The sequence below is a fragment of the Miniopterus schreibersii genome (genome assembly GCF_964146895.1).
Source record: "Miniopterus schreibersii genome assembly, chromosome: 2".
NCBI classification, from domain to species: Eukaryota; Metazoa; Chordata; class Mammalia; order Chiroptera; family Miniopteridae; genus Miniopterus; species Miniopterus schreibersii.
In genome coordinates, this window is record NC_138102.1 from 72,245,081 (window position 1) to 72,257,958 (window position 12,878).

The 12,878-nt window shown below is 36.4% G+C and overlaps 1 protein-coding gene and 1 pseudogene across 9 annotated transcripts in view; one reads left to right on the forward strand and one right to left on the reverse strand.

The window, feature by feature from the left end:
* ENOX1 (ecto-NOX disulfide-thiol exchanger 1) overlaps positions 1-12,878 on the reverse strand; it is a 540,681-nt gene that overhangs the window by 182,079 nt on the left and 345,724 nt on the right. The window lies entirely within an intron of this gene.
* Positions 10,547-10,965, forward strand: LOC308553528 (cytochrome c pseudogene; annotated as a pseudogene). Its single transcript has one exon. The product of its transcript is annotated as a cytochrome c pseudogene (transcript).

Sequence of the window (12,878 nt, forward strand, 5' to 3'; positions counted from 1 at the left end):
TTCAGACAGAAAATCAACAAGGAAACAATAAGCATGCAAAAGCAAAAACACAGAAACCATGAGAAATAACAAGGCAGAAATGAAGAATGTAATATCTGAAATAAAAAGTACACTAGAAGGAATAAACAGTAGGTTAGATGAAGCAGAGAATCAAATCAGTAATTCTGAGACAAGTTGCAGAAAACACCCAACAGAGAAGCAAAATAAAAATATAATTTAAGAAAATGAGGAAAACTTAAGGGACCTTTGGAACAATATGAACCACAACAACATCCATATCATAGGGGTACCAGAAGAAAGAGAGAGAACAAGAATTCAAGAACCTATTTGAAGAAATAATGGCTGAAAACTTCCCTAACTTGGTGAAGAAGTAAGACACACCTGTCCAAGAAGCAAGGAAAGTCCCAATCAAGATGAACCCAAAGAGGCCAACACCAAGACACATCATAATTAAAACTGCAAAGGTTAAAGACAAAGAGAAATCTTAAGAGCAGCAAGAGAAAGACAGTTACCTACAAGAGAGCTCCCATAGGACTGCCAACTGATTTCTCTACAGAAACACTCTAGGCCAGAAGGGACTGAAGTGAAATATTTAAAGTGATGAAAAACAAAGACCTACAACCAAGATGACTCTACCCAACAAGGCTATAATTTAAAATTGAAGGTGAAATAAAGAGCTTCCCAGACACCACCCCCCATAAAAGGCAAAAGGAGCTCATTACCACCAAACTGGTATTACAAGAAATGTTAAAGGGTCTTCTTTAAGAAGAGTAAACAGAAAAAAAGAGGAACATAGTTATAAAGATTAAAATGGCAATAAATACGTAGTTATCAATAATAACCTTAAATGTAAACATATCAAAAGACATAAGATAGTGGAATAGATAAGAAAACACACCCACCTCAAAACAAAAGATACACACAGACTGAATATAAAGGAATGGAAAAAGATATATCATGCAAATTAAAATGGAAAAAAAAGCTGGGGTAGCAATACTTATATGAGACAAAATAGACATTAAAACAAAAGCTATAATAAGAGACAAAAAAGAACATCACATAATGATAAACAGAGAAATCCAACAAGAGGATATAACCTTTGTAAACATTTATGCACCCAACATAGGAGTACCTAAATATGTAAAGTGAATCTTGATGGACATAAAGGGAGAGATCTACAGTAATACAGTCTTAGTAAGGGATTCTAACACCCTATTGATATCAATGGACATTTCTTCCAGACAGAAAATCAACAAGGGAACAGCAGCCTTAAATGACACACTGGATTTGATGGATTTAGTTGATATCTTCAGAGCATTTACCCCAAAGCAGCAGAATATATATTCTTCTCACGTACGCATGAAACATTTTCTAGGACAGACCACAAAATAGGACACAAAACAAATCTTAATAAATTTAAGAAGACTGAAATAATATCAAGCAATCTTCTCTGACCATAATGGCATGAAACTAGAAATCAATCACAAAAAAATACTGAAAAACATATCGACAATATGAATACTAAATAACATGTTATAAACAATGAATGGGTTAACAATGAGATCAAAAAAGAAATCAAAAGATACTTTGAGACAAAAAGAAAATACAACAACCCAAAATCTATGGGACACAGAAAAAGCAGTCCTAAGAGGGAAATTCATAGCATTAGAGGTTTGCTTCGAGAAAGAAGATAAATCTCATATAAACAATCTAATCTTACATTTAAAGGAACTGGAAAAAACAACAAACAGAGCCCAGAGGGAGCAGAAGGAAGGAAATAAAAATCAGAGCAGAAATAAATGAAAAATAGAGTCTAATAAAACAATACAAAAGATAAGTGAAACCAAAAGTTGGTTCTTTGAAAAGATAAACAAGATTGACAAATCTTTACTGGGACTCATCAAGAAAAAAAGAGAGAGGACTCAAATAAATAAAATCAGAAATGAAAGAGGAAAAGTAACAACTGACAACAAAAAACTACAAAGGATTGTAAGAAATTATTACAAACAACTATATGCCAACAAATTGGACAATCTGGGAAAAATGGATAAATTCCTAGAAACATACAATCTCCCCAAATTGAATCAAGAGTAGACCAATTACAACCAATGAAATTGAAACAGTTATAAAAAAAACTTCCAAAAAGTAAAAGTCCTGGATCAAATGACTTCACAGGTAAATTTTACTGAACATTCAAAGAATTAATACTTATACTTCTCAAACTATTGCAAAAAATTCAAGAGGAGGGAAAACTTCCAAGCTCATCTTACAAAGCCAGCATTGTCCTAATGCCAAAACCAGAAAAAAACACTACCAAAAAAAAAAAAAAATCATAGGCTAATAGCACTCATGAACATAGATGCAAAAATCCTAAACAAAATATTAGTAAACAGAGTCCAGCAATACATTAAAGAGATCATACACCATGATCAAATGAAATTTATTCCTGAATGCACGGTTGTTACAATATCTGCAAATCAATTAAGGTGATATACCACATAATCAAAATAAAGGATAAAAATCATATTATCATATCAATAAATGCAGAAAAAGCTTTTGATAAAATCCAGCACCCATTTATGATAAAAACTCTCAGCAAAGTGGGAATAGAGAGAAAATATCTCAATAGAATAAAGTCAATATATGATGAACCCACGGCTAACATAATACTCAGTGGGGAAAAATTAAAAGCATCTTCCTTTAGATCAGGAACAAGACAAGGGTGTCTGCTTTGACCACTCTTAATTCAACATAGTACTGGAAGTCCTACCCACAGCATTCAGACAAGAAGAAAAAATACAAGGCATCCGGATCGGAAAGGAAGAAGTAAAACTGTCACTGTTTGCAGAGGACACAATACTGTATATAGAGAACTCTAAAGATTCCATCAAAAACTACTAGAACTGAAAAATAAATTCAGTAAAGTAGCAGGATACAAAAAAAATACAGAAATCGATTGCACTTTAATACACCAAGAATTAAGTATTAGAAAGGAAAACTAAGAAAACAATCCCATATATAACTGAATTTTTAAAAAGTCCATGAGTAAATTTAACCAAGGAGGGTAAGAGACCCATATTCAGAAAATTATAAGACACTGAAGAAAGAAATTGAAGAAGATACAAATAAATAGAAGCATATACTGTCTAATGGATAGGAAGAATTAACATTGTTAAAATGTCCATACTACCCAAAGCAATCCATAAATTCAATGCAATTCCTATCAAAATACCAATGATGTATTTCACAACCTCTTATAAATCATCCACAAATTTATATGGAACCACAAAAGACATTGATTAGCCACAGCAATCTTAAGAAAAAACAAAGTTGGAGGAATCAAGGCCACAGTAATAAAAACAGCATGGTACGGGTATAAAAACAAACATATAAATAAATGGAACAGAATAGAAAGTCCAGAAAAAAACCCATGCCTATATGGTCAATTAATATTTGACAAAAAATGCAAGAACATACAATGGGGTAAATATAGTCTATTCAATAAATGGTGTTTGGAAAAATGGACAGATATATGCCAAAAAAAATGAAACTAGATCACCTACTTACACATATACAAAAAAAAAAAAAACTCAAAATGGATTAAAGGCTTAAATGTAAGACTCAAAACCATAAAACTACTAGAAATATACAAAGGCAATAAAATCTTGGACATTTCTCATTGCAATATTTTTTAATATATACAGGGTGTCCCCCCAAAATGTATACACATTTTGAATAATTATTAATTCCAATGGCTTAAATCTGAAAACAAACATCAACTGAGCTATCAGCTGTTAAAACATGTATACATTTTTTGGAGGAACACACTGTATATCTCCTCAGGCAAGGGAAACAAAAGAAAAATAAGCAAATGAGACTACATTAACTTAAAAAATTTTTGCATAGCAAAGAAACCATCAACAGAATGAAAAAACAACCTATTAAATAGAACATATTCTCCAATGAGGCATCTGATAAGGAGCTAATACCCAAAATTTATAAAGAACTCAGACAACCTAACACCAGAAAAAGAAACAACCCAATTAAAAAGTGGGCAGAAGAATTGAATACACACTTTTCCAAGGAAGACATACAGATGGCCAAAAGACATGAAAAGTTGCTCCACATCACTAATCATCAGAGAAATAGAAATGAAAACCACAATTAGATCATCATCTCACACCTGTCTGAGGGCTATCATCAATAAATCAACAAACAAATGTTGACAAAGATGTGGAGAAAATGAACCCTAGTGCACTGTTGGTGGGAATACAGGTTGGTGAAACCACTCTGGAAAACAGTGTGGAGATCCCTCAAAAAATTAAAAATGAAATTGCCTTATGACCCAGCAATTCCACTTCTGGGAATATATCTGAAGAAACCCAAAACACTAATTTGAAAGGAAATATGCACCTGTATGTTCACTGCAGCATTCTTTACAATAGCCAAGATTTGGAAGCAACCCCAGTGCCCATCAGTAGATGAGTGGACTGAAAGGCTGTGGTACATTTACACAATGGCGTACTACTAAGGTCATAAAAAAGAAGGAAATCTTACAATTTGCAACAGCATGAATAGAACTAGAGGGTATTATGCTATGTGAAATAAGCTTGTCAGAGAAAGAAATATTCCATATAATTTCACTTATATATGGAATCTAAATAACAACATAAACAAACAAAAGAGAAACAGGCTCAGAGATAGAATAGACTGACGGTTGCCAGAGGGGAAGGGATTTGAGAGACTGGGTTAAAAAGGTAAAGGTATTAGGAAGAACAGACAGGTAATTATAAAATAGTCATGGGGATGTAAAGTACAGCATAGGAAACATATTCAGTAAGATAATAACTATATGGTGCCAGGTGGGTACTAAAAATATCAGGGGATCACTTTGTAAATGATATGACTGTCTAACCACTATGCTGTACACCTGAAATTAATACAAAATAATATTGAATGTAAACTATAACAAAACATAAAATTTTTAAAAAGGATTTACAAGTAAAATTACTTTTAGGCATTAAATGGTACAAAAATAATGTCTTAGTGACATTTCCTTTTAGGATACTAACTTTGAAATTTTGCTTATTTTAGTAAGTAGAAATTCTCCTCAGGTATTCTTTTAAAATGTTTAGAACTGATTTTAACATATTTTCACTTAAGCTTTGCAGTAGCCTTTGATCAAAAGTTTTCAAATTTCTACCAGAAATTAGAGTTCAAATATCAAAACTTGTCACGGTAACATTAAGTATAAGAAAAGCTTGTGAAACACCTTTTGAAAAATGGAATGGTAAAAAATAAACCCCAGGGATTGGAGATTAAAGATGGTGGTGGATTGAGTGGAAGCTATACTGACACTCACCCAGAACAAAACTGGAATTACAACTAAAATATAGGAAAACCATCCTGAATAATCAACTGCAACTGAAAACAACCTGGAGAGAACTCTCATAATCAAGGAGGAAGAGCGGAGACAGCATAGAAACTGGTAGGAAGTGCAGAAATGAGGGAGAAGGCTGACTGGGCTTTCACAGGCAGCAGCAGAAGGTCCAGAGGGATATCTCAGCTCTGGGGGGTTCCCACTGAGGACTCTGGGGCCTAACCCCAGGCTGGGCTTCCCAGCCAAGAGCACTAGAATTGAGAAAGGTGCCCACATAACATCTGGCTGTGAAAAGCAACTGGGTATCTGTCTGCCAGGGAGAGCAATTTGGAACTGCAGGCACCCTCGTAAAGAGCCAACACACAAAGTTTCGTGTGCAGCCTCTCACCTTGGGCTCCAGCAGAGGGAGGGAAGAGTGGACTAGAGCTGTGTGAGGAGAATCTAGGGTTGTGGGCTCTTGAGATAGAGTTTATAAGGCACTCATCTGGATTCCTGTGCTGAGTCATTCCCCCACACTGCAGAGGACACCTTTCTCAGGTAGATATTTTGCTGCTTTTGCCTGGTGGGGGAAGCAATTGCGGCACCCTGCTAGAAAATCTCTCCCCCTACCCGGTGGAGTTTCTACAGCCTGAGGCTCATTAAGAAAATCAGATTAATCAGCAGACAGAGGCAGAACTCAGAGTGCTTTGAGTCTATGCCTGATCTGCTTCTAGACCCAGGGCTTGGAAAAGCAGACTTTGGTGTGCATCTTGGTCTTGTCCAACCGCACCCAGCCACAACAGAGGAGACCTCAAGCCGAGGGTTGTTGATAGCTCCAAAAAGGGTACTCAGGGCCAGTCACAAACTGTATCTGACATTGGCCTGAACCAGGCACCCTCCAAAAAGACTGAGAGTCCTAGATCTACCTAATACATAGAAACAAACCCAGTCAGCCAGCCAAAATGGGGAGACAAAAACCAAGCCCCAAATGAAAGAAAAAGAGAAGTCTCCAGAAAAGAGCTAAATGAAACAGAGAAAAGCAATCTATCAGATACAGAAGGAAATTAAGAATGACATGGCTGAAATAAAGAATACGTTGAAGGAATAAATAGCAGATTAGAAGAAGCTGAGGATCAGATCAGTAAATTAGAAGACAGGGTAGAAAAATAAATGACTCATTCAGAGAACCAAAAAGAAAGAACAATTGCAAAACAGGAGGACAGTTTAAGGGAGCTGTGGGACATCATGAAATGTAACAATATTCACATCATAGGAGTACCAAAAGAGATCGAAAGCAAGCAAGTGCTAGAGAACCTGTTTGAAGAAATAATGGCAGAAAACTTCCCTAACTTGGTGAAGGAAAAAGTCACACAAGTTCAAGAGGCACAGAGAGTCCCAAGCAAGAAGAATCCAAAGAGGCCCATGCCCCGACACATCATAATTAAAATGCCAAGAATTCAAGACAAAGAGAGAAGCTTAAAGGCAGCAAAAGAAAAGCAATCTGTTACCTACAAAGGAGCTCCCATAAGGCTGTCAGTTGACTTCTCGTCAGGAACTCTATAAGCCAGAAGAGAATGGCATGACAAGTTCAAGGAAATGCAAAATAAGGATCTGGAAACAAGACTACTCTATCCAGCAAGACTATCATTCAAGATAGATGGTGAAATAAAGATCTTCCCAGACAAAAAGAGGAAAAGAAGTTTATCACCACCAAAGCAGTATTTCGGGAAATATTAAAGGGTCTGCTGCAATTAGAAGTAGAAATAGAGAGTGAAACATAGGCATAAATAAATAAAGTGGCAATAGATAAGTGTCTATCAATGATAACCTTAAATGTAAATGGATTAAATGCTCCAATAGAAAGACATAGGGTGGCTCAATGGTTAAGAAAACATGACCCAAATATATACTGTCTACAGGAGACCCACCTCAAAATAAAAGACTCACACAAGATGAGAGTAAAGTGACTGAAAAAAATTTCCATGCAAATGGAAATGAAAAAAAAAGCTGGGGTACAAGAAGAAAACATAAAAGGCATCTAAATAAAGGAGGAAGTAAAACTGTCATTATTTGCAGATGACATGATATTGTACATAGAAAATCCTAAAGACTCCACCAAAAAACTACGAGATTTAATAAACAAATTTGGCAAGGTAACAGGATACAAAATTAACACCCAGAAATTAATGGAATTTTTATACACCAATAATGTACTCTCGGAAAGAAAAACTAAAAAAAAAAATCCCATTTAACACTGCAACAAAAAATTAAGATGTTTAGGAATAAACTTAACCAAGGAGGTAAAAGACCTGTACACAGAAATCTACAGGACATTGCAAAATGTGAAAGAGGAAGATATAAACAAGTGGAAGAATATACCGTGTTCATGGACTGGAAAAATGAACATCATTAAAATGTCCATACTATCCAAAGTAACCTATAAATTCAGTGTAATCCCTATTAAAATACCAACAGCATATTTCACAGATCTAGAACAAACACTTCGAAAATTTATATGGAACCAGAAAAGACCCCGAATAGCCATGGCAATATTGAGAAGGAAGAACAAAGTAATAATACCAGATATCAAGCTGTATTACAAAGCCATTGTAATCAAAACAGCCTGGTACTGGCACTAGAACAGGCATATAGATCAGTGGAACAGAACAGAGAACCCAGAAATCAACCCAACCATTACACTCAATTAATATTTGACAAAGGAGGCAAGAACATACAATGGAGTAAAGACAGTCTCTTCAATTAATGGTGTTGAAAAATTTGGACAGGTACATGCAAAAAAATGAAAATAAAACTAGACCCACCAACTTACACCATACACAAAAATAAATTCAAAATGGATAAAAGACTTAAATGTAGGATGTGAAACCATAAAAATCCTTAAAGAAAACTTAGGCAGTAAAATCTCAGACATCTCTAGGAGCAATATGTTTACCGATACATCTCCTAGGGCAAGAGAAACGAAGGAGAAAATAAACAAATGGGACTACAACAAAATAAAAAGCTTCTGCACAGCAAAAGAAACCATCGACAAAATGAAAAGGGAGCCCACTGTACGGGAGAATATATTTGCCAATCACACATCTGATAAAGGGTTAATATCCCAAATATATAAGGAACTCAAACAACTTAACAAAAGGAAGACAAACAATCCAATTAAAAAATGGGAAAAGGACCTGAATAGACACTTCTCCAAAGAAGACATACGGATGGCCAAGAGACATGAAAAAATGCTCAAAGTCACTAATCATCACAGAGATGCAAATTAAAACCACAATGAGGTATCACTTCACACCTGTCAGAATGGCTACAATCAACTAATCAACAAATGACAAGTGCTGGCGAGGGTGTAGAGAAAAGGGAATTTTAGTACACTGCTGGTGGGAATGCAGACTGGTGCAGCCACTGTGGAAAACAGTATGGAATTTCCTCAAAAAATTAAATATGGGACTGCCATTTGACCCCAGTGATCCCACTTCTAGGAATATATCCTAAGAAACCCGAAACACCAATCAGAAAGAACTTAGGGACCCCTCTGTTCAGAGCAGCACAATTTACAATAGCTAAGATCTGGAAACAGCCCAAGTGCCCATCAGTAGATGAGTGGATAAAAAGCTGTGGGACATTTACGCCATGGAATACTATGCAGCTGTAAAGAAGAAGGATCTCTTACCCTTTGGGACAGCATGGATGGAACTAGGGAGTATTATGCTAAGGGAAATAAGCCAGACAGAGAAAGACAAGTACCACATGATCTCACTCATATGTGTAATGTAATAAAATAAACTTTTGAACAAAATAGATCCAGAGACATAGAAGCATGGAACAGACTGAGGAATCTCAGAGGGAAGGCAGGGGTGGGTGAGTGGGTGGGGAGAGATTAATCAAAGAATTTATATGTTTATAAGCATAACCCATGGACACAGATATTGGTATGCGGAAGGCCTGGGGGTGGGATGAATGTGGGGTGAGGGGATCAATGTGGGAAAAAAGGGGACATCTGTAATACTTTCGACAATAAAGATAAATTAAAAAAAATAAACCCCAGTGAATTTAGAAGTAGGAGAAGAAAATCATATGAAAGTTTTAGACTCCTCTAAGGCCAATGCTACATTGATATACTTTTTTCCCAGCAAATATTAATAAATGCCTTCCATGTTCCAGGCGTTGAGAACTATAGAGACAACTTTGAACAAGACAGTCTTGCTCCCTACTTTCCTGAAGCTTGCATCCTAGTGGGGATTGATGAAACATAAAGAAACAGTAAAGAAAGGAGTTAATTTCAGATAGTTGTAGGGATATAACCTGGGGGTGGGAGTGGAAGGAGGAAGCCATTGGCTGGTCAGGGAAGGTTTCTCTGGAAACCAGACATTTGATTTGAGCTCCTAATAACAAGGAGCCAGGCTCAGGGAAGAACAAGGGCAAGAACAAGCTTAGCCTGAGGGCAAGAACAAGTTTCACAAGTTCCCAAACTATAAGGAGGCCAGTGTGGAGGGAGCCTGGTTGGAAAGGGGAACAGTGAGGAGATGAGATCATGGTTTTAAAAGTGCTCCCAAGAGGGTCCTCATCCTCACTAGTTAACTGGATAATCACTGTCTTTTATGCCTATTGACTTTCTGCTTGAATGGTCATTCAAAAGTGCTCTGACTCTAAAAAGAAAGATTGAAAATTCTGTAAATACTTTTAACTCTTCTACTTGCTAGAGGATATAGAGATGTACACACATATTCTTATGTATATATACCTATTTGTATATGGGGCTATATTAACATGCATGCATGTTTATAAACATATATACTATATATAATATGCATAAACATGTACACACTTATACAGACACACACATGCATATATACAAGTGATTTTGAGCATTTGATAAGGATTCATACCAGAGAATCAGTGTCTGAGAAATCACGTTAAAGGAGGTAAAAATGATCATTTATGGTTTGGAAGCTCTTTAAGCTGGGGAAGCAGAGTCAGCCATTAGGTTGGTGGGAGCTTTTCCGAGCTGGAGAAGCTCAACACATCAATGAAACCAAAGATTACTAATAAAAGACACATGAATGACATGAACAGGCATATTCTGAATACAGCAGAGTTGGGAAAGTGGGATATCCGGTTTGCGAGTGGGAGCCTCCGTGTGTCATGCAACGAAAGAATGATTTAAAAATGGGTGATGTTGAGAAGGGCAAGAAGATTTTTGTTCAGAAGTGTGTCCAGGGCCATACTGTGGAAAAGGGAGGCAAGCACAGACTGGGCCAAATCTCCATGGTCTATTTGGGTGAAAGAGAGGTCAAGCCCCTGGATTTTCTCACATGGATGCCAACAAGAACAAAGGCATTACCTGGGAAGAGGTTACACTGATGGAGTATTTGGAGAAGCCCAAGAAGTACATCCCTGGAACAAAAATGATCTCCCCTGGCATTAAGAAGAGTGCAGAATGGGCAGACTTGATAGCTATCCCAAAAAATCTAATAAGAGTAACAGTTGGCCACTGCCTTATTTATTACAAGTGTCTCATGCCTTTTTTTATGTGCACCATGTTTAAATTGCTCTCATACACCAGAATTCAGGTCATGAATGGCTGATAGAGCATTTCTTTTGGGCAGTCCTGATTTAAATAAGATTGGCTTGTGGTTAAATGAATACTGTCAGCTTTTTTAACTTTGATGGTAATTTCAGTTCAGCAAGTGCTATCACTGGTCTCTCCTTCTAAAGATACGATTGGACTTGATTCGTAATGTTCAGCTTTTCATAGAGATAGTGAGTGCCATCTCAAAACCTGGAGGAGACTGGTTTTACATTGAGATTTATAGAACTGGTTGTATTAATATGTTTAAATACTGAGGAAATCCCTTCACTGTCTCTTAGGCCAGCAAGACTCGCTTGTGTTTCAAGTTGTGCTCGATGGCCTGTTACAAGGCAAGGGCTGAAGATAAACTGAGAGTATCCATTTTATCATTGTGGTCCCAACTATATCAATTTAATTAAAATTCCTTGTATCTAAACTGTTGCCTTTTCCTGAATGAAAGGCATTTTAGTGTGGTTTACGTAGAATATCAAATAAAGAATATTTAACACTTCTTATATTTTATAGATAATCTTATAAGGTCAGGTGCTTTTAAAATTCAGTGTGACAAGATATAGTAGCAAACTTTGTAAATTTTTAAAATCAGACTAAGTTATAATTCAATATTGTGTTGAACAGCTATAGAACTGTTCAAAAACAACTGTAGAATTACTATATGTGTGTGTGATTGATAATGGTGCTTTTGCCAGCTCGCTAGAAGGATTAAAGTAGAGAAGAGATCATCAACAACAAATTGTAAATTATGTGATTGTAGGGCTTAAGATAATAAAAACAAAATCACAGATCAAAACAAAAACCAAAAGAACCCAGCGTTGGAAAATGCTAACATTAGAGACCGAGTCGGTATAAACGGTGGAGGCAGCAACATTTAAGTGGATTGTGTCACTTAAGAGACATGATCTAAATAGAGAAGAAATTCAACCCACTCTGTGAGAATGCTCAAGATATTTTGTTGGAGGAGAAACTAATCTTGCTCACTGGAGTAAGTCAGAAAACTGAACAAGAAAAGGCTATTAGGAGAAAGTAAAAAGAACAAATAAGAATGACATGAAAATAGCAATGTCTGAAAGCAAAGCATAATAATAAATTGGGTTTGCCTGTTCAGAGTTCGAGAAGTGGCATGAGGGGAGAGCAGTGTTTCGTGCATTTCATTACCCTTTGGACTAAAATCTATGTGACAGGGTCTTTAGTTCATTATGACCAGCAATGTTAATTTTGCACTTGGTGTGGCTAGTACTGCGCAAGCGTCTCTGCTCACAAAGAGCAAAATCTACTAATGAGAAAAGGCATGATACAAACATCAGCTGGCAGGTGGTGTATATCTATCTTACAAAATCCTATCAACAGGGAAAATAATGGAAACAAATTGACTATAGCCCAGGGTCAAACCATATGGTAAGAACAATAATTGCCTTGGTGCAGGGAGCAGAGGTTGGCTAGAGCTATCAGGGAAGGCTATTCAGTGGGACTATGAAGTGGGACTTCAGGTGTCCTCAAAGGAACTAGCAGAATTTAGGCAGGTAGAGAGGTAGGAAAAGGTGTTCTGAATCATTAACAGCTCAGCAAGACCAGTTCAATCTGATCCAACTGTGAGTCTGGAAATATTATCTAATTATTAACTAGCAGGTGAAAGAACAGAAAACAACCTCTGACGTCACTGCCAGGCTTCCATCTGGCTGCAGGACCATTAGGAGGCCATTTAAATTATGACTCCTGGGCAATAAAAAGAAGACATAACTTTTGCTTGCTAAATTAGCAACAACAATTTCAATGCCACCCAGAGTTAGCAAGTATGCCAAAAAGAAAACATTCAGGCATCTCTGAAGAGAGTATAAATTGTAAAACTCTTTCGAAAAAAAATTGTGATGCCTTAAGAATAACTGAAATGACTGTATCACTTGTTGACTTGGA